This window comes from Narcine bancroftii, chromosome 2 (assembly GCF_036971445.1).
Source record: "Narcine bancroftii isolate sNarBan1 chromosome 2, sNarBan1.hap1, whole genome shotgun sequence".
Classification (NCBI taxonomy): Eukaryota; Metazoa; Chordata; class Chondrichthyes; order Torpediniformes; family Narcinidae; genus Narcine; species Narcine bancroftii.
Window position 1 is genome coordinate 263,423,473 of NC_091470.1, and position 23,137 is coordinate 263,446,609.

Genomic DNA, 23,137 nt, shown 5'->3' on the forward strand with positions numbered 1-23,137 from the left:
TGATTCCCCAGCTCTGATTCCCCACCTTTGATTCCCCCCGTCTGATTCCCAGCCTCTGAATCCCCGTGTCTGATTTCCTGCCTCTGATTCCCCGCCTCTGATTCCCCATCTCTGATTCACCGCCTCAGATTCCCCACCTCTGATTCCCCATCTCTGATTCCGCACATCCGATTCCCTGCCTCTGATTCCCCAACTCTGATTCCCCGCCTCTGATTCCCCATCTCTGATTCCCCACCTCTGATTCCCCGTGTCTGATTCCCTGCCTCTGATTCCCCGCCTCTGAATACCAGCCTCTGATTCCCCATATCTGATTCCCCGCCTCTGATTCCCTGCCTCTGATTCCCCAGCTCTGATTCCCCGCCTTTGATTCCCCCCGTCTGATTCCCAGCCTCTGAATCCCCGTGTCTGATTTCCTGCCTCTGATTCCCCGCCTCTGATTCCCAATCTCTGATTCACCGCCTCTGATTCCCCATCTCTGATTCCCCACCTCTGATTCCCCGTGTCTGATTCCCCGTGTCTGATTCCCTGCCTCTGATTCCACGCCTCTGATTCCCCATATCTGATTCCCTGCCACTGATTCCCCGCCTCTGATACCCCATCTCTGATTCACCACCTCTGATTCCCGGCCTCTGATTGCCCACCTCTGATTCCCCGCCTCTGATTCGCCAGCTATGATTCCCCCCCTCTGATTCCCCGCGTCTGATTCCCCGCCTCTGATTCCCCAACTCTAATACCCCGCCTCTGATTCCCCAGCTCTGATTCCCCTCCTCTGATTCCCCGCATCTGATTCCCTGCCTCTGATTCCCCGCCTCTGATTCCAGGCCTCTGATTCCCAACCTCTGATTCCCCACCTCTGATTCCCAATATCTGATTCCCCGCCTCTGTTTCACCGCCTCTGATTCCCCGCCTCTGTTTCCCCATATCTGATTCCCCGACTCTGATTCCCCAACTCTGATTCCCCGCCTGTGATTCCCCAGCTCTGATTCCCCGCATCTGATTCCCCATATCTGATTCCCATCCTCTGATTGCCCACCTCTGATTCCCCGCCTCTGATTCGCCAGCTCTGATTCCCCGCATCTGATTCCCTGCCTCTGATTCCCCGCCTCAGATTCCCCATCTCTGATTCCCCGCCTGTGATTCCCCACCTCTGATTCCCCATATCTGATTCCCCACCTCTGTTTCCCCGCCTCTGATTCCACGCCTCTGTTTCCCCATATCTTATTCCCCACCTCTGATGCCCCATCTCTGATTCCCCGCCTCTGATTCCCCGTGTCTGATTCCCTGCCTCTGATTCCCCGCCTCTGATTCCCCGCCTCTGATTCCCTGCCACTGATTCCCTGCCTCTGATTCCCCACCTCTGATTCCCCATATCTGATTGCCCGCCTCTGTTTCCCCGCCTCTGATTCCCCGCCTCTGTTTCCCCATATCTAATTCCCCACCTCTGATGCCCCATCTCTGATTCCCCGCCTCTGATTCCCCGTGTCTGATTCCCTGCCTCTGATTCCCCGCCTCTGATTCCCCGCCTCTGATTCCCTGCCACTGATTCAACTCTGATACCCCGCCTCTGATTCCCCAGCTCTGATTCCCCGCCTCTGATTCCCCGCATCCGATTCCCCGCCTCTGTTTCCCCGCCTTTGATTCCCCGCCTCTGTTTCCCCATATCTGATTCCCCGCCTCTGATTCCCAACTATGATTCCCCGCCTCTGATTCCCCAGCTCTGATTCCCCGCCTCTGATTCCCCGCGTTCTATTCCCTGCCTCTGATTCCCCGCCTGTGATTCCCCATCTCTGATTCACCACCTCTGATTCCCCACCTCTGATTCCCCTTATCTAATTCCCTGCCTCTGTTTGCCCGCCTCTGATTCCCCGCCTCTGTTTCCCCATATCTGATTCCCCAACTCTGATTCCCCGCCTCTGATTCCCCAGCTCTGATACCCGCCTCTGATTCCCCGCGTCTGTTTCCCCGCCTCTGATTCCCTGCCTCTGTTTCCCCATATCTAAGTCCCCGACTCTGATTCCCCAACTCTGATTCCCCACCTCTGATTCCCCAGCTCTGATTCCCCGCCTCTGATTCCCCGCATCTGATTCCCTGCATCTGATTCCCAGCCTCTGATTCCCTTCCTCTGATTCCCAACCTCTGATTCCCCACCTCTGATTCCCCATATCTGATTCCCCGCCTCTGTTTCCCCGCCTCTGATTCCCCGCCTCTGTTTCCCCATATCTGATTCCCGGCCTCTGATTCCCCGCCTCTGATTCCCCCCCTCTGATTCCCTGCCTCTGATTCCCCATCTCCGATTCCGCACATCGGATTTCCTGCCTCTGATTCCCCGCCTCTGATTCCCCGCCTCTGATTCCCTGCTTCTGATTCCCAACCTCTGATTCCCCACCTCTGATTCCCCATATCTGATTCCCCGCCTCTGTTTCCCCGCCTCTGATTCCCCGCCTCTGATTCCCCAACTCTGAATCCCCGCCTCTGATTCCCCAGCTCTGATTCCACGCCTCTGATTCCCCGTGTTTGATTCCCTGCCTCTGATTCCCTGCCCTGATTCCCCATCTCTGATTCACCGCCTTTAATTCGCCACCTCTGATTCCCCATATCTGATTCCCCTCCTCTGTTTCCCCGCCTCTGATTCCCAACCTCTGATTCCACACCTCTGATTCCCCATATCTGATTCCCCGCCTCTGTTTCCCCGCCTCTGATTCCCCGCCCCTGTTTCCCCATATCTGATTCCCCACCTCTGATTCTCCTACTCTGCTTCCCCGCCTCTGATTCCCCAGCTCTGATTCCCCGCCTCTGATTCCCCGTTTTTGATTCCCTGCCTCTGATTCCCCGCCTCTGATTCCCCATCTCTGATTCACCGCCTTTGATTCGCCACCTCTGTTTCCCCATATCTGATTCCCCACCTCTGTTTCCCCGCCTCTGATTCCCCGCCTCTGATTCCCCATATCTGATTCCCCGGCTCTGATTGCCCACCTCTGATTCCCCGCCTCTGATTCACCAGCTCTGATTCCCCGCCTCTGATTCCCCGCATCTGATTCCCTGCCTCTGATTCCCCGCCTCTGATTCCCCATCTCTGATTCACCGCCTTTGATTCGCCACCTCTGATTCCCCATATCTGATTCCCCACCTCTGTTTCCAGGCCTCTGATTCCCCGCCTCTGATTCTCCATATCTCATTCCCCTCCTCTGAATCCCCATCTCTGATTCCCGGACTCTGATTCCCCACCTCTGATTCCCGGCCTCTTATTCCCAGCATCTTATTCCCGGCCTCTGATTCCCGGCCTCTGATTCCCCGCTTCTGATTCTGATTCCCTGCCTCTGATTCCCCATCTCTGATTCCGCACATCTGATTCCCTGCCTCTGATTCCCCACCTCTGATTCCACATATCTGATTCCCCGCCTCTGTTTCCCCGCCTCTGATTCCCCGCCTCTGTTTCCCTATATCTAATTCCCCACCTCTGATGCCCCAACTCTGATTCCCCACCTCTGATTCCCCAGCTCTGATTCCCCGCCTCTGATTCCCCGCATCCGATTCCCCATATCTGATCCCCGCCTCTGTTTCCCCGCCTCTGATTCCCCGCCTCTGTTTCCCCATATCTGATTCCCCGCCTCTGATTCCCAACTATGATTCCCCGCCTCTGATTCCCCAGCTCTGATTCCCTGCCTCTGATTCCCTGCGTTCTATTCCCTGCCTCTGATTCCCCGCCTGTGATTCCCCATCACTGATTCACCACCTCTGATTCCCCACATCTGATTCCCAATATCTAATTCCCCGCCTCTGTTTGCCCGCCTCTGATTCCCCGCCTCTGTTTCCCCATATCTGATTCCCCGTCTCCGAATCCCCAACTCTGATTCCCTGCCTCTGATTCCCCAGCTCTGATTCCCCACCTTTGATTCCCCCCGTCTGATTCCCAGCCTCTGAATCCCCGTGTCTGATTTCCTGCCTCTGATTCCCCGCCTCTGATTCCCCATCTCTGATTCACCGCCTCAGATTCCCCACCTCTGATTCCCCATCTCTGATTCCGCACATCCGATTCCCTGCCTCTGATTCCCCAACTCTGATTCCCCGCCTCTGATTCCCCATCTCTGATTCCCCACCTCTGATTCCCCGTGTCTGATTCCCTGCCTCTGATTCCCCGCCTCTGAATACCAGCGTCTGATTCCCCATATCTGATTCCCCGCCTCTGATTCCCTGCCGCTGATTCCCCAGCTCTGATTCCCCGCCTTTGATTCCCCCCGTCTGATTCCCAGCCTCTGAATCCCCGTGTCTGATTTCCTGCCTCTGATTCCCCGCCTCTGATTCCCAATCTCTGATTCACCGCCTCTGATTCCCCATCTCTGATTCCCCACCTCTGATTCCCCGTGTCTGATTCCCCGTGTCTGATTCCCTGCCTCTGATTCCACGCCTCTGATTCCCCATATCTGATTCCCTGCCACTGATTCCCCGCCTCTGATTCCCCATCTCTGATTCACCACCTCTGATTCCCGGCCTCTGATTGCCCACCTCTGATTCCCCGCCTCTGATTCGCCAGCTATGATTCCCCCCCTCTGATTCCCCGCGTCTGATTCCCCGCCTCTGATTCCCCAACTCTAATACTCCGCCTCTGATTCCCCAGCTCTGATTCCCCTCCTCTGATTCCCCGCATCTGATTCACTGCCTCTGATTCCCCGCCTCTGATTCCAGGCCTCTGATTCCCAACCTCTGATTCCCCACCTCTGATTCCCAATATCTGATTCCCCGCCTCTGTTTCACCGCCTCTGATTCCCCGCCTCTGTTTCCCCATATCTGATTCCCCGCCTCTGATTCCCCAACTCTGATTCCCCGCCTGTGATTCCCCAGCTCTGATTCCCCGCATCTGATTCCCCATATCTGATTCCCATCCTCTGATTGCCCACCTCTGATTCACCGCCTCTGATTCGCCAGCTCTGATTCCCCGCCTCTGATTCCCCGCATCTGATTCCCTGCCTCTGATTCCCCGCCTCTGATTCCCCATCTCTGATTCCCCGCCTGTGATTCCCCAGCTCTGATTCCCCGCCTCTGATTCCCCAGCTCTGATTCCCAGCCTCTGATTCCCCGTGTTTGATCCCCTGCCTCTGATTACCTTCCTCTGATTCCCGGCCACTGATACCCCGCTTCTGATTCTGATTCCCTGCCTCTGATTCCCCATCTCTGATTCACCACATCTAATTCCCTGCCTCTGATTCCACGCCCCTGATTCCCCACCTCTGATTCCCCATATCTGAATCCCCGCCTCTGTTTCCACGCCTCTGATTCCCTGCCTCTGATTCCCAACCTCTGATTCCCCACCCCTGATTCCCCATATCTGATTCCCCGCCTCTGTTTCCCTGCCTCTGATTCCCCGCCCCTGTTTCCCCATATCTGATTCCCCGCCTCTGATTCCCCAACTCTGATTCCCCGCCTCTGATTCCCCAGCTCTGATTCCCCGCCTCTGATTCCCCGTGTTTGATTCCCTGCCTCTGATTCCCCGCCTCTGATTCCCCAGCTCTGATTCCCCTCCTCTGATTCCCCGCATCTGATTCCCTGCCTCTGATTCCCCGCCTCTGATTCCAGGCCTCTGATTCCCCGCCTCTGATTCCCCACCTCTGATTCCCCATATCTGATTCCCCGCCTCTGTTTCACCGCCTCTGATTCCCCGACTCTGTTTCCCCATATCTGATTCCCCGCCTCTGATTCCCCAACTCTGATTCCCCGCCTGTGATTCCCCAGCTCTCATTCCCCGCCTCTGATTCCCCATATCTGATTCCCATCCTCTGATTGCCCACCTCTGATTCCCCGCCTCTGATTCGCCAGCTCTGATTCCCCGCCTCTGATTCCCCGCATTTGATTCCCTGCCTCTGATTCCCCGCCTCTGATTCCCCATCTCTGATTCCCCGCCTGTGATTCCCCAGCTCTGATTCCCAGCCTCTGATTCCCCGTGTTTGATCCCCTGCCTCTGATTACCTTCCTCTGATTCCCGGCCTCTGATACCCCGCTTCCGATGCTGATTCCCTGCCTCTGATTCCCCATCTCTGATTCACCACATCTAATTCCATGCCTCTGATTCCACGCCACTGATTCCCCACCTCTGATTCCCCATATCTGAATCCCCGCCTCTGTTTCCACGCCTCTGATTCCCTGCCTCTGATTCCCAACCTCTGATTCCCCACCCCTGATTCCCCATATCTGATTCCCCGCCTCTGTTTCCCTGCCTCTGATTCTCCGCCACTGTTTCCCCATATCTGATTCCCCGCCTCTGATTCCCCAACTCTGATTCCCCACCTCTGATTCACCGCCTTTGATTCGACACCTCTGATTCCCCATATCTGATTCCCCACCTCTGTTACCCCGCCTCTGATTCCCCGCCTCTGATTCCCCATATATCATTCACCGCCTCTGAATCCCCATCTCTGATTCCCGGACTCTGATTCCCCACCTCTGATTCCCGGCCTCTTATTCCCGGCATCTGAATCCCGGCCTCTGATTCCCGGCCTCTGATTCCCCGCTTCTGATTCTGATTCCCTGCCTCTGATTCCCCATCTCTGATTCCGCACATCTGATTCCCTGCCTCTGATTCCCCACCTCTGATTCCCCATATCTGATTCCCCACCTCTGTTTCCCCGCCTCTGATTCCCCGCCTCTGTTTCCCCATATCTTATTCCCCACCTCTGATGCCCCATCTCTGATTCCCCGCCTCTGATTCCCCGTGTCTGATTCCCTGCCTCTGATTCCCCGCCTCTGATTCCCCGCCTCTGAATCCCTGCCACTGATTCCCTGCCTCTGATTCCCCACCTCTGATTCCCCATATCTGATTCCCCGCCTCTGTTTCCCCGCCTCTGATTCCCCGCCTCTGTTTCCCCATATCTAATTCCCCACCTCTGATGCCCCATCTCTGATTCCCCGCCTCTGATTCCCCGTGTCTGATTCCCTGCCTCTGATTCCCCGCCTCTGATTCCCCGCCTCTGATTCCCTGCCACTGATTCAACTCTGCTACCCCGCCTCTGATTCCCCAGCTCTGATTCCCCGCCTCTGATTCCCCGCATCCGATTCCCCATATCTGATTCCCCGCCTCTGTTTCCCCGCCTTTGATTCCCCGCCTCTGTTTCCCCATATCTGATACCCCGCCTCTGATTCCCAACTATGATTCCCCGCCTCTGATTCCCCAGCTCTGATTCCCCGCCTCTGATTCCCCGCGTTCTATTCCCTGCCTCTGATTCCCCGCCTGTGATTCCCCATCTCTGATTCACCACCTCTGATTCCCCACCTCTGATTCCCCTTATCTAATTCCCTGCCTCTGTTTGCCCACCTCTGATTCCCCGCCTCTGTTTCCCCATATCTGATTCCCCGTGTCTGATTCCCTGCCTCTGATTCCCCGCCTCTGATTCCCCGCCTCTGATTCCCTGCCACTGATTCCCTGCCCCTGATACCCCACCTCTGATTCCCCATATCTGATTCCCTGCCTCTGTTTCCCCGCCTCTGATTCCCCGCCTCTGATTCCCCGCCTCTGATTCCCCGCCTCTGATTCCCCAACTCTGATTCCCCGCCTCTGATTCCCCAGCTCTGATACCCGCCTCTGATTCCCCGCGTCTGTTTCCCCGCCTCTGATTCCCTGCATCTGTTTCCCCATATCTAAGTCCCCGACTCTGATTCCCCAACTCTGATTCCCCACCTCTGATTCCCCAGCTCTGATTCCCCGCCTCTGATTCCCCGCATCTGATTCCCTGCATCTGATTCCCAGCCTCTGATTCCCTGCCTCTGATTCCCAACCTCTGATTCCCCACCTCTGATTCCCCATATCTGATTCCCCGCCTCTGTTTCCCCGCCTCTGATTCCCCGCCTCTGTTTCCCCATATCTGATTCCCTGCCTCTGATTCCCCACCTCTGATTCCCCATATCTGATTCCCCGCCTCTGTTTCCCCGCCTCTGATTCCCCGCCTCTGTTTCCCTATATCTAATTCCCCACCTCTGAAGCCCCAACTCTGATTCCCCACCTCTGATTCCCCAGCTCTGATTCCCCGCCTCTGATTCCCCGCATCCGATTCCCCATATCTGATTCCCCGCCTCTGTTTCCCCGCCTCTGATTCCCCGCCTCTGTTTCCCCATATCTGATTCCCCGCCTCTGATTCCAACTATGATTCCCCGCCTCTGATTCCCCAGCTCTGATTCCCTGCCTCTGATTCCCTGCGTTCTATTCCCTGCCTCTGATTCCCCGCCTGTGATTCCCCATCACTGATTCACCACCTCTGATTCCCCACATCTGATTCCCAATATCTAATTCCCCGCCTCTGTTTGCCCGCCTCTGATTCCCCGCCTCTGTTTCCCCATATCTGATTCCCCGTCTCTGAATCCCCAACTCTGATTCCCTGCCTCTGATTCCCCAGCTCTGATTCCCCACCTTTGATTCCCCCCGTCTGATTCCCAGCCTCTGAATCCCCGTGTCTGATTTCCTGCCTCTGATTCCCCGCCTCTGATTCCCCATCTCTGATTCACCGCCTCAGATTCCCCACCTCTGATTCCCCATCTCTGATTCCGCACATCCGATTCCCTGCCTCTGATTCCCCAACTCTGATTCCCCGCCTCTGATTCCCCATCTCTGATTCCCCACCTCTGATTCCCCGTGTCTGATTCCCTGCCTCTGATTCCCCGCCTCTGAATACCAGCCTCTGATTCCCCATATGTGATTCCCCGCCTCTGATTCCCTGCCTCTGATTCCCCAGCTCTGATTCCCCGCCTTTGATTCCCCCCGTCTGATTCCCAGCCTCTGAATCCCCGTGTCTGATTTCCTGCCTCTGATTCCCCGCCTCTGATTCCCAATCTCTGATTCACCGCCTCTGATTCCCCATCTCTGATTCCCCACCTCTGATTCCCCGTGTCTGATTCCCCGTGTCTGATTCCCTGCCTCTGATTCCACGCCTCTGATTCCCCATATCTGATTCCCTGCCACTGATTCCCCGCCTCTGATTCCCCATCTCTGATTCACCACCTCTGATTCCCGGCCTCTGATTGCCCACCTCTGATTCCCCGCCTCTGATTCGCCAGCTATGATTCCCCCCCTCTGATTCCCCGCGTCTGATTCCCCGCCTCTGATTCCCCAACTCTAATACCCCGCCTCTGATTCTCCAGCTCTGATTCCCCTCCTCTGATTCCCCGCATCTGATTCCCTGCCTCTGATTCCCCGCCTCTGATTCCAGGCCTCTGATTCCCAACCTCTGATTCCCCACCTCTGATTCCCAATATCTGATTCCCCGCCTCTGTTTCACCGCCTCTGATTCCCCGCCTCTGTTTCCCCATATCTGATTCCCCGCCTCTGATTCCCCAACTCTGATTCCCCGCCTGTGATTCCCCAGCTCTGATTCCCCGCATCTGATTCCCCATATCTGATTCCCATCCTCTGATTGCCCACCTCTGATTCCCCGCCTCTGATTCGCCAGCTCTGATTCCCCGCCTCTGATTCCCCGCATCTGATTCCCTGCCTCTGATTCCCCGCCTCTGATTCCCCATCTCTGATTCCCCGCCTGTGATTCCCCAGCTCTGATTCCCCGCCTCTGATTCCCCAGCTCTGATTCCCAGCCTCTGATTCCCCGTGTTTGATCCCCTGCCTCTGATTACCTTCCTCTGATTCCCGGCCACTGATACCCCGCTTCTGATTCTGATTCCCTGCCTCTGATTCACCATCTCTGATTCACCACATCTAATTCCCTGCCTCTGATTCCACGCCCCTGATTCCCCACCTCTGATTCCCCATATCTGAATCCCCGCCTCTGTTTCCACGCCTCTGATTCCCTGCCTCTGATTCCCAACCTCTGATTCCCCACCCCTGATTCCCCATATCTGATTCCCCGCCTCTGTTTCCCTGCCTCTGATTCCCCGCCCCTGTTTCCCCATATCTGATTCCCCGCCTCTGATTCCCCAACTCTGATTCCCCGCCTCTGATTCCCCAGCTCTGATTCCCCGCCTCTGATTCCCCGTGTTTGATTCCCTGCCTCTGATTCCCCGCCTCTGATTCCCCATCTCTGATTCACCGCCTTTGATTCGCCACCTCTGATTCCCCATATCTGATTCCCCACCTCTGTTACCCCGCCTCTGATTCCCCGCCTCTGATTCCCCATATATCATTCCCCGCCTCTGAATCCCCATCTCTGATTCCCGGACTCTGATTCCCCACCTCTGATTCCCGGCCTCTTTTTCCCGGCATCTGAATCCCGGCCTCTGATTCCCGGCCTCTGATTCCCCGCTTCTGATTCTGATTCCCTGCCTCTGATTCCCCATCTCTGATTCCGCACATCTGATTCCCTGCCTCTGATTCCCCACCTCTGATTCCCCATATCTGATTCCTCGCCTCTGTTTCCCCGCCTCTGATTCCCCGCCTCTGTTTCCCCATATCTAATTCCCCACCTCAGATGCCCCAACTCTGATACCCCGCCTCTGATTCCCCAGCTCTGATTCCCCGCCTCTGATTCCCCGCATCCGATTCCCCATATCTGATTCCCCGCCTCTGTTTCCCCGCCTTTGATTCCCCGCCTCTGTTTCCCCATATCTGATTCCCCGCCTCTGATTCCCAACTATGATTCCCCGCCTCTGATTCCCCAGCTCTGATTCCCCGCCTCTGATTCCCCGCGTTCTATTCCCTGCCTCTGATTCCCCACCTGTGATTCCCCATCTCTGATTTACCACCTCTGATTCCCCACGTCTGATTCCCCATATCTAATTCCCCGCCTCTGTTTGCCCGCCTCTGATTCCCCGCCTCTGTTTCCCCATATCTGATTCCCAGTGTCTGATTCCCTGCCTCTGATTCCCCGCCTCTGATTCCCCGCCTCTGATTCCCTGCCACTGATTCCCTGCCCCTGATACCCCACCTCTGATTCCCCATATCTGATTCCCTGCCTCTGTTTCCCCGCCTCTGATTCCCCGCCTCTGATTCCCCATATCTGATTCCCCGCCTCTGATTCCCCAACTCTGATTCCCCGCCTCTGATTCCCCAGCTCTGAATCCCCGCCTCTGATTCCCCGCGTCTGTTTCCCCGCCTCTGATTCCCCGCCTCTGTTTCCCCATATCTAAGTCCCCGACTCTGATTCCCCAACTCTGATTCCCCACCTCTGATTCCCCAGCTCTGATTCCCCGCCTCTGATTCCCCGCATCTGATTCCCTGCATCTGATTCCCTGCCTCTGATTCCCTGCCTCTGATTCCCAACCTCTGATTCCCCACCTCTGATTCCCCATATCTGATTCCCCGCCTCTGTTTCCCCGCCTCTGATTCCCCGCCTCTGTTTCCCCATATCTGATTCCCGGCCTCTGATTCTCCGCCTCTGATTCCCCGCCTCTGATTCCCTGCCTCTGATTCCCCATCTCCGATTCCGCACATCGGATTCCCTGCCTCTGATTCCCCGCCTCTGATTCCCCGCCTCTGATTCCCTGCTTCTGATTCCCAACCTCTGAATCCCCACCTCTGATTCCCCATATCTGATTCCCCGCCTCTGTTTCCCCGCCTCTGATTCCCCGCCTCTGATTCCCCAACTCTGAATCCCCGCCTCTGATTCCCCAGCTCTGATTCCCCGCCTCCGATTCCCCACATCTGATTCCCTGCCTCTGATTCCCCGCCTCTGATTCCAGGCCTCTGATTCCCAGCATCTGATTCCGGCCTCTGATTCCCGGCCTCTGATTCCCTGCTTCTGATTCTGATTCCCTGCCTCTGATTCCCCATCTCTGATTCCGCACATCTGATTCCTTGCCTCTGATTCCCCACCTCTGATTCCCCATATCTGATTCCCCACCTGGGTTTCCCCGCCTCTGATTCCCCGCCTCTGTTTCCCAATATCTAAGTCCCCGCCTCTGATTCCCCAAATCTGATTCCCCACCTCTGATTCCCCAGCTCTGATTCCCCGCCTCTGATTCCCCGCATCTGATTCCCTGCATCTGATTCCAAGCCTCTGATTCCCTGCCTCTGATTCCCAACCTCTGATTCCCCACGTCTGATTCCCCATATCTGATTCCCCGCCTCTGTTTCCCCGCCTCGGATTCCCCGCCTCTGTTTCCCCATATCTGATTCCCGGCCTCTGATTCCCCGCCTCTGATTCCCCGCCTCTGATTCCCTGCCTCTGATTCCCCATCTCCGATTCCGCACATCTGATTCCCTTCCTCTGATTCCCCGCCTCTGATTTTCCGCCTCTGATTCCCTGCCTCTGATTCCCCACCTCTGTTCCCCCACTTCTGATTCCCCGCATCTGATTCCCCGCCTCTGATTCCCCGCCTCTGATTCACCTCCTCTGATTCCCCGCCTCTGATTCCCCGCCTCTGATTCCCCACCTCTGATTTCCCGCCTCTGATTCCCTGATTCTGATTCGCCGCCTCTGATTCCCCAACTCTGATTCCCCACTTCTGATTCCCCGCCTCTGATTCCCCGCCTCTGATTGCACGCCTCTGATTCCCCGCCTCTGATTCCCCGCCTCTGATTCCCCGCCTCTGATTCCCCTCCTCTGATACCCCGCCTCTGATTCCCCGCCTCTGATTCCCCGCATCTGATTCACGGCTCTGATTCCCCGCCTCTGATTCCCCGCCTCTGATTCACCGCCTCTGATTCCCCGCCTCTGATTCCCCGCCTCTTATTCCCCACCTCTGATTGCCCGCCTCTGATTCCCTGATTCTGATTCGCCGCCTCTGATTCCCCACCTCTGATTCCCCACTTCTGATTCCCCGCCTCTGATTCCCTGCCTCTGATTGCACGCCTCTGATTCCCCGCCTCTGATTCCCCGCCTCTGATTCCCCGCCTCTGATTCCCCACCTCTGATTCACTGCCTCCCTTTCCGCTCAACATTCCTGGCCTACGTTTCCCCACATATCTTTCCCCGCCTCTGATTCCCCGCCTCTGATTCTCCGCCTCTGATTCCCCGCCTCTGATTCCCCACCTCTGATACCCCGCTTCTGATTCCCCGCCTCTGATTCCCCGCCTCTGATTCCCCGCCTCTGATTCCCCGCCTCTGATTCCCCAACTCTGATTCACTGCCTCCCTTTCCGCTCAACATTCCTGGCCTACGTTTCCCCACATATCTTTCCCCGCCTCTGATTCCCCGCCTCTGATTCCACGCCTCTGATTCCCCACCTCTGATTCCCCACCTCTGATTCCCCGCCTCTGATTCCCCGCCTCTGATTCCCCTCCTCTGATACCCCGCCTCTGATTCCCCGCCTCTGATTCCCCGCATCTGATTCCCCGCATCTGATTCCCCGCCTCTGATTCCCCGCCTCTGATTCCCCGCCTCTGATTCCCCGCCTCTGATTCCCCGCCTCTTATTCCCCGCCTATGTTTACCAGCTTCTGTTTACCCGCCTGTTTCCCCGCCTTAGATTCTCTGCCTCAGATTCCCTGCATCAGATTCCCTTCATCTGATTCCCTGCCTCTGATTCCCTGCCTCTGATTCCCCGCCTCTGATTCCCCGCCTCTGATTCCCCACCTCTGATTCCCCCCTCTGATACCCCGCCTCTGATTCCCCGCCTCTGATTCCCCGCCTCTGATTACCCGCGTCTGATTCCATGCCTCTCTTTCCCTTCCTCTATTTCCGTGCCTCTTTCTCTGCATCTAGTTTCCCACATCTCATTTCCCCCTTCTGATAACCCTCATCAGATTCCCTGCCACAGATTCCCTGCCTCAGATTCCCTGCCTCAGATTCCCTGCATCAGATTCCCTTCATCTGATTCCCTGCCTCTGATTCCCCGCCTCTGATTCCCTGCCTCAGATTCCCTGCCTCTGATTCCCCACCTCTGATTCCCCGCCTCTGATTCCCTGCCTCTCTTTCCCTGCCTCTATTTCCGTGCCTCTTTCTCTGCATCTCGTTTCCCACATCTCATTTCCCCATTCTGATAACCCGCATCAGATTCCCTGCCACAGATTCCCTGCCTCAGATTCCCTGACTCAGATTCCCTGCATCAGATTCCCTTCATCTGATTCCCTGCCTCTGATTCCCCGCCTCTGATTCCCCACCTCTGATTCCCTGCCTCAGATTCCCTGCCTCTGATTCCCTGCCTCTGATTCCCTGCCTCTGATTTCCTGCATCTGATTGCCCGCCTCTGATTCTCCGCCTCTGATTCCCCGCCTCTGATTCCCCGCCTCTGATTCCCCGCCTCTGATTCCCCGCCTCTGATTCCCCGCCTCTGATTCCCCGCCTCTGATTCCCTGCCTCTGATAACATGCCTCTGATTCCCTGCCTCTGATTCCATGCCTCTGAGACCCCACCTCTGATTCCCCGCGTCCGATTCCGCACCCATGTTTCACCGCCTCTGTTGCTCTGCCTCTGTTTTCCCGGCTCAGATTCACCGGCTCTGATTCCGCACCACTGATTCCACGCCTCTCTTTCTGTGTCTCTGATTCCCCGCCTCTGATTCCACGCCTCTGATTACCCGCCTCTGATACCCTGCCTCTCTATCCCTGCCTCTATTTCCGTGCCTCTTTCTCTGCATCTCGTTTCCCACATCTCATTTCCCCCTTCTGATAACCCGCATCAGATTCCCTGCCACAGATTCCCTGCCTCAGATTCCCTGCCTCAGATTCCCTGCATCAGATTCCCTTCATCTGATTCCCTGCCTCTGATTCCCCGCGGCTGATTCCCTGCCTCTGATTCCCCACCTCTGTTTACCCGCCTGTTTCCCCACCTCTGATTCACCACCTCATATTCGCCACCTCAGATTCCCTGCCTCTGATTCCCTGCCTCTGATTCACTGCCTCTGATTCCCTGCATCTGATTGCCCGCCTCTGATTCCCTGCCTCTGATTCCCCGCCTCTGATTCCCCGCCTCTGATTCCCCGCCTCCGATTCCCCACCTCTGATTCCCCACTTCTGATTCCCCGCCTCTGATTCCCCACCTCTGATTCCACGCCTCTGATTCCCCGCCTCTGATTCCCCACCTCTGATTCCCCGCCTCTGATACCCCGCCTCTGATTCCCTGCCTCTGATTCCCTGCATCTGTTTCCCCGCCTCAGATTTCCCACCTCTGATTCCCCGCCTCTGATTCCCCGCCTCTGATTCCCCGACTCTGATTCCCCGCCTCTGATTCCCCGCCTATGTTTACCCGCCTCTGTTTACCCGCCTGTTTTCCCGCCTCTGATTCCCCACCACAGATTCCCTGCCTCAGATTCCCTGCCCCTGCTTCCCTGCCTCTGATTCCATTCCTCTGATTCCCTGCATCTGATTGCCCGCCTCTGATTCCCCGCCTCTGATTCCCAGCCTCTGATTCCCCACCTCTGATTCCCCACGTCTGATTCCCCGCCTCTGATTCCCTGCCTCTGATTCCCCGCCACTGATTCACCGCCTCTGATTCCCCGCCTCTGATTCACCGCCTCTGATTCCCCACTTCTGATTGCCAGCCTCTGATTCCCTGCCTCTGATTTCCCGCCTCTGGTTCCCCACCTCTGATTCCCCACTTCTGATTCCCCGCCTCTGAATCCCCGCCTCTGATTCCACGCCTCTGATTCCCCGCCTCTGATTCCCCGCCTCTGATTCCCCGCCTCTGATTCCCCTCCTCTGATACCCCGACTCTGATTCCCTGCCTCTGATTCCCCGCCTCTGATTCCCCGCCTCTGATTCCCCGCCTCTGATTCCCCGCCTCTGATTCCCCGCCTCTGATTCCCCGCCTCTGATTCCCCGCCTATGTTTACCTGCCTCTGTTTACCCGCCTGTTTCCCCGCATCTGATTCCCCACCTCAGATTCCCTACCTCAGATTCACTGCCTCTGATTCCCTGCCTCTGATTCCCTGCCTCTGATTCCCTGCATCTGATTGGCCGCCTCTGAATCTCCGCCTCTGATTCCCCGCCTCTGATTCCCCACCTCCGATTCCCCGCTTCTGATTCCCCACCTCTCATTCCCCGCCTCTGATTCCCCGCCTCTGATTCCCCGCCTCTGATTCCCCACCTCTGATTCACTCCCTCCCTTTCCACTAAACTTTCCTGGCCTATGTTTCCCCACATTTCTTTCCCCGCCTCTGATACCCCGCCTCTGACTGCCCGCCTCTGATTTCCCGCCTCTGATGACCCGCATCTGATACCCCGCCTCTGATTCCCCGCCTCTGATACCCTGCCTCTGATAACTTTTACTGATTCCCTGCCTCAGATTCCCTGCCTCCGATTCCCTGCCTCAGATTCCCTGCCTCAGATTCCCTGCATTAGATTCCCTTCATCTGATTCCCTGCCTCTGATTCCCCGCCTCTGATTCCCCGCCTCTGATTCCCCACCTCTGTCTCTACGCCTCTCTTTTGCCTGCACTCATTCCCCTCCACTCTTTCCGTGCCTCTCTTTCCCTCCCTCAATTTCAACAACACTTTTTGATCTGTTCCGTGTACCTCATTTTCAACATACAAGTTCCAACCACTATGTTTCGCCCATCCATTTCGCCGCCTCTATTTATGCACCGATGTTTACCCGCTTCTGTTTACCCGCCTGTTTCCCCACATCTCTTTCCCCACCTCTGATTCCACGCATCTGATTCCCCGCCTCTCATTCCCCGCCTCTGATTCCCTGCCTCTGATTCACCGCCTCCATTTCCGCGCAACTTTCCTGGCCTACGTTTCCCCACATCTCTTTCCCCTCCTCTGATTCCACGCCTCTGATTCGCCGCCTCTGATTGCCCGCCTCTGATTGCCCACCTCAGATTCCCTGCCTCAGATTCCCTGCCTCAGATTCCCTGCCTCTGATTCCCTGCCTCTGATTCCCTGCATCTGATTGCCCGCCTCTGATTGCCTGCCTCTGATTCCCCGCCTCTGATTCCCCACCTCTGATTCCCCACTTCTGATTCCCCGCCTCTGATTCCCCGCCTCTGATTCCCCGCCTCTGATTCACCGCCTCTGATTCCCCGCCTCTGATTCCCCGCCTCTTATTCCCCACCTCTGATTGCCCGCCTCTGATTCCCTGATTCTGATTCGCCGCCTCTGATTCCCCACCTCTGATTCCCCACTTCTGATTCCCCGCCTCTGATTCCCTGCCTCTGATTGCACGCCTCTGATTCCCCGCCTCAGATTCCCCGCCTCTGATTCCCCGCCTCTGATTCCCCTCCTCTGATACCCCGCCTCTGATTCCCCGCCTATGATTCCCTGCATCTGATTCCCAACCTCAGATTCCCCGCCTCTGATTCCCCGACTTTGATTCCCCGCCTCTGATTCCACTCCTCTGATTCCCTGCCTCTGATTCCCCGCCTATGTTTACCAGCCTCTGTTTACCCGCCTGTTTTCCCGCCTCTGATTGCCCACCTCAGATTCCCTGCCTCAGATTCCCTGCCTCAGATTCCCTGCCTCTGATTCCCTGCCTCTGAATCCCTACATCTGATTGCCCGCCTCTGATTCCCTTCCTCTGATTCCCCGCCTCTGATTCCCCACCTCTGATCCCCCACTTCTGATTCCCCGCCTCTGATACCCCGCCTCTGATTCTCCATATCTCATTCCCCGCCTCTGAATCCCCATCTCTGATTCCCGGACTCTGATTCCACACCTCTGATTCCCGGCCTCTTATTCCCAGCATCTGATTCCCGGCCTCTGATTCCCGGCCTCTGATTCCCCGCTTCTGATTCTGATTCCCTGCCTCTGATTCCCCATTTCTGATTCCGCACATCTGATTCCCTGCCTCTGATTCCCCACCTCTGATTCCCCATATCTGATTCCCCGCCTCTGTTTCCCCGCCTCTGATTCCCCACCTCTGTTTCCCTATATCTAATTCCCCACCTCTGATGCCCCAACTCTGATTCCCCGCCTCTGATTCCCCAGCTCTGATTCCCCGCCTCTGATTCCCCGCATCCGATTCCCCATATCTGATTCCCCGCCTCTGTTTCCCCGCCTCTGATTCCCCGCCTCTGTTTCCCCATATCTGATTCCCCGCCTCTGATTCCCAACTATGATTCCCCGCCTCTGATTCCCCAGCTCTGATTCCCTGCGTCTGATTCCCTGCGTTCTATTCCCTGCCTCTGATTCCCCGCCTGTGATTCCCCATCACTGATTCACCACCTCTGATTCCCCACCTCTGATTCCCCATATCTAATTCCCCGCCTCTGTTTGCCCACCTCTGATTCCCCGCCTCTGTTTCCCCATATCTGATTCCCCGTCTCTGAATCCCCAACTCTGATTCCCTGCCTCTGATTCCCCAGCTCTGGTTCCCCGCCTTTGATTCCTCCCGTCTGATTCCCAGCCTCTGAATCCCCGTGTCTGATTTCCTGCCTCTGATTCCCCGCCTCTGATTCCCCATCTCTGATTCCTCTGATTCCCCACATCTGATTCCCCATCTCTGATTCCGCACATCCGATTCCCTGCCTCTGATTCCCCAACTCTGATTCCCCACCTCTGATTCCCCAGATCTGATTCCCCGCCTCAGATTCCCCGCGTCTGATTCCCTGCCTCTGATTCCCCGCCTCTGATTCCCCATCTCTGATTCCCCACCTCTGATTCCCCGTGTCTGATTCCCTGCCTCTGATTCCCCGCCTCTGAATCCCAGCCTCTGATTCCCCATATCTGATTCCCCGCCTCTGATTCCCTGCCTCTGATTCCCCAGCTCTGGTTCCCCGCCTTTGATTCCTCCCGTCTGATTCCCAGCCTCTGAATCCCCGTGTCTGATTTCCTGCCTCTGATTCCCTGCCTCTGATTCCCTGCCTCTGAGACCCCACCTCTGATTCCCCGCGTCCGATTCCGCACCCATGTTTCACCGCCTCTGTTGCTCTGCCTCTGTTTTCCCGGCTCAGATTCACCGGCTCTGATTCCGCACCACTGATTCCACGCCTCTCTTTCTGTGTCTCTGATTCCCCGCCTCTGATTCCACGCCTCTGATTACCCGCCTCTGATACCCTGCCTCTCTATCCCTGCCTCTATTTCCGTGCCTCTTTCTCTGCATCTCGTTTCCCACATCTCATTTCCCCCTTCTGATAACCCGCATCAGATTCCCTGCCACAGATTCCCTGCCTCAGATTCCCTGCCTCAGATTCCCTGCATCAGATTCCCTTCATCTGATTCCCTGCCTCTGATTCCCCGCGGCTGATTCCCTGCCTCTGATTCCCCACCTCTGTTTACCCGCCTGTTTCCCCACCTCTGATTCACCACCTCATATTCGCCACCTCAGATTCCCTGCCTCTGATTCCCTGCCTCTGATTCACTGCCTCTGATTCCCTGCATCTGATTGCCCGCCTCTGATTCCCTGCCTCTGATTCCCCGCCTCTGATTCCCCGCCTCTGATTCCCCGCCTCTGATTCCCCACCTCTGATTCCCCACTTCTGATTCCCCGCCTCTGATTCCCCACCTCTGATTCCACGCCTCTGATTCCCCGCCTCTGATTCCCCACCTCTGATTCCCCGCCTCTGATACCCCGCCTCTGATTCCCTGCCTCTGATTCCCTGCATCTGATTCCCCGCCTCAGATTTCCCACCTCTGATTCCCCGCCTCTGATTCCCCGCCTCTGATTCCCCGACTCTGATTCCCCGCCTCTGATTCCCCACCTATGTTTACCCGCCTCTGTTTACCCGCCTGTTTTCCCGCCTCTGATTCCCCACCACAGATTCCCTGCCTCAGATTCCCTGCCCCTGCTTCCCTGCCTCTGATTCCATTCCTCTGATTCCCTGCATCTGATTGCCCGCCTCTGATTCCCCGCCTCTGATTCCCAGCCTCTGATTCCCCACCTCTGATTCCCCACGTCTGATTCCCCGCCTCTGATTCCCTGCCTCTGATTCCCCGCCACTGATTCACCGCCTCTGATTCCCCGCCTCTGATTCACCGCCTCTGATTCCCCACTTCTGATTGCCAGCCTCTGATTCCCTGCCTCTGATTTCCCGCCTCTGGTTCCCCACCTCTGATTCCCCACTTCTGATTCCCCGCCTCTGAATCCCCGCCTCTGATTCCACGCCTCTGATTCCCCGCCTCTGATTCCCCGCCTCTGATTCCCCGCCTCTGATTCCCCTCCTCTGATACCCCGACTCTGATTCCCTGCCTCTGATTCCCCGCCTCTGATTCCCCGCCTCTGATTCCCCGCCTCTGATTCCCCGCCTCTGATTCCCCGCCTCTGATTCCCCGCCTCTGATTCCCCGCCTATGTTTACCTGCCTCTGTTTACCCGCCTGTTTCCCCGCATCTGATTCCCCACCTCAGATTCCCTACCTCAGATTCACTGCCTCTGATTCCCTGCCTCTGATTCCCTGCCTCTGATTCCCTGCATCTGATTGCCCGCCTCTGAATCTCCGCCTCTGATTCCCCGCCTCTGATTCCCCACCTCCGATTCCCCGCTTCTGATTCCCCACCTCTCATTCCCCGCCTCTGATTCCCCGCCTCTGATTCCCCGCCTCTGATTCCCCACCTCTGATTCACTCCCTCCCTTTCCACTAAACTTTCCTGGCCTATGTTTCCCCACATTTCTTTCCCCGCCTCTGATACCCCGCCTCTGACTGCCCGCCTCTGATTTCCCGCCTCTGATGACCCGCATCTGATACCCCGCCTCTGATTCCCCGCCTCTGATACCCTGCCTCTGATAACTTTTACTGATTCCCTGCCTCAGATTCCCTGCCTCCGATTCCCTGCCTCAGATTCCCTGCCTCAGATTCCCTGAATTAGATTCCCTTCATCTGATTCCCTGCCTCTGATTCCCCGCCTCTGATTCCCCGCCTCTGATTCCCCACCTCTGTCTCTACGCCTCTCTTTTGCCTGCACTCATTCCCCTCCACTCTTTCCGTGCCTCTCTTTCCCTCCCTCAATTTCAACAACACTTTTTGATCTGTTCCGTGTACCTCATTTTCAACATACAAGTTCCAACCACTATGTTTCGCCCATCCATTTCGCCGCCTCTATTTATGCACCGATGTTTACCCGCTTCTGTTTACCCGCCTGTTTCCCCACATCTCTTTCCCCACCTCTGATTCCACGCATCTGATTCCCCGCCTCTCATTCCCCGCCTCTGATTCCCTGCCTCTGATTCACCGCCTCCATTTCCGCGCAACTTTCCTGGCCTACGTTTCCCCACATCTCTTTCCCCTCCTCTGATTCCACGCCTCTGATTCGCCGCCTCTGATTGCCCGCCTCTGATTGCCCACCTCAGATTCCCTGCCTCAGATTCCCTGCCTCAGATTCCCTGCCTCTGATTCCCTGCCTCTGATTCCCTGCATCTGATTGCCCGCCTCTGATTGCCTGCCTCTGATTCCCCGCCTCTGATTCCCCACCTCTGATTCCCCACTTCTGATTCCCCGCCTCTGATTCCCCGCCTCTGATTCCCCGCCTCTGATTCACCGCCTCTGATTCCCCGCCTCTGATTCCCCGCCTCTGATTCCCCGCCTCTGATTCCCCGCCTATGTTTACCTGCCTCTGTTTACCCGCCTGTTTCCCCGCATCTGATTCCCCACCTCAGATTCCCTACCTCAGATTCACTGCCTCTGATTCCCTGCCTCTGATTCCCTGCCTCTGATTCCCTGCATCTGATTGCCCGCCTCTGAATCTCCGCCTCTGATTCCCCGCCTCTGATTCCCCACCTCCGATTCCCCGCTTCTGATTCCCCACCTCTCATTCCCCGCCTCTGATTCCCCGCCTCTGATTCCCCGCCTCTGATTCCCCACCTCTGATTCACTCCCTCCCTTTCCACTAAACTTTCCTGGCCTATGTTTCCCCACATTTCTTTCCCCGCCTCTGATACCCCGCCTCTGACTGCCCGCCTCTGATTTCCCGCCTCTGATGACCCGCATCTGATACCCCGCCTCTGATTCCCCGCCTCTGATACCCTGCCTCTGATAACTTTTACTGATTCCCTGCCTCAGATTCCCTGCCTCCGATTCCCTGCCTCAGATTCCCTGCCTCAGATTCCCTGCATTAGATTCCCTTCATCTGATTCCCTGCCTCTGATTCCCCGCCTCTGATTCCCCGCCTCTGATTCCCCACCTCTGTCTCTACGCCTCTCTTTTGCCTGCACTCATTCCCCTCCACTCTTTCCGTGCCTCTCTTTCCCTCCCTCAATTTCAACAACACTTTTTGATCTGTTCCGTGTACCTCATTTTCAACATACAAGTTCCAACCACTATGTTTCGCCCATCCATTTCGCCGCCTCTATTTATGCACCGATGTTTACCCGCTTCTGTTTACCCGCCTGTTTCCCCACATCTCTTTCCCCACCTCTGATTCCACGCATCTGATTCCCCGCCTCTCATTCCCCGCCTCTGATTCCCTGCCTCTGATTCACCGCCTCCATTTCCGCGCAACTTTCCTGGCCTACGTTTCCCCACATCTCTTTCCCCTCCTCTGATTCCACGCCTCTGATTCGCCGCCTCTGATTGCCCGCCTCTGATTGCCCACCTCAGATTCCCTGCCTCAGATTCCCTGCCTCAGATTCCCTGCCTCTGATTCCCTGCCTCTGATTCCCTGCATCTGATTGCCCGCCTCTGATTGCCTGCCTCTGATTCCCCGCCTCTGATTCCCCACCTCTGATTCCCCACTTCTGATTCCCCGCCTCTGATTCCCCGCCTCTGATTCCCCGCCTCTGATTCACCGCCTCTGATTCCCCGCCTCTGATTCCCCGCCTCTTATTCCCCACCTCTGATTGCCCGCCTCTGATTCCCTGATTCTGATTCGCCGCCTCTGATTCCCCACCTCTGATTCCCCACTTCTGATTCCCCACCTCTGATTCCCTGCCTCTGATTGCACGCCTCTGATTCCCCGCCTCAGATTCCCCGCCTCTGATTCCCCGCCTCTGATTCCCCTCCTCTGATACCCCGCCTCTGATTCCCCGCCTATGATTCCCTGCATCTGATTCCCAACCTCAGATTCCCCGCCTCTGATTCCCCGACTTTGATTCCCCGCCTCTGATTCCCCGCCTCTGATTCCCTGCCTCTGATTCCCCGCCTATGTTTACCAGCCTCTGTTTACCCGCCTGTTTTCCCGCCTCTGATTGCCCACCTCAGATTCCCTGCCTCAGATTCCCTGCCTCAGATTCCCTGCCTCTGATTCCCTGCCTCTGAATCCCTACATCTGATTGCCCGCCTCTGATTCCCTTCCTCTGATTCCCCGCCTCTGATTCCCCACCTCTGATCCCCCACTTCTGATTCCCCGCCTCTGATACCCCGCCTCTGATTCTCCATATCTCATTCCCCGCCTCTGAATCCCCATCTCTGATTCCCGGACTCTGATTCCACACCTCTGATTCCCGGCCTCTTATTCCCAGCA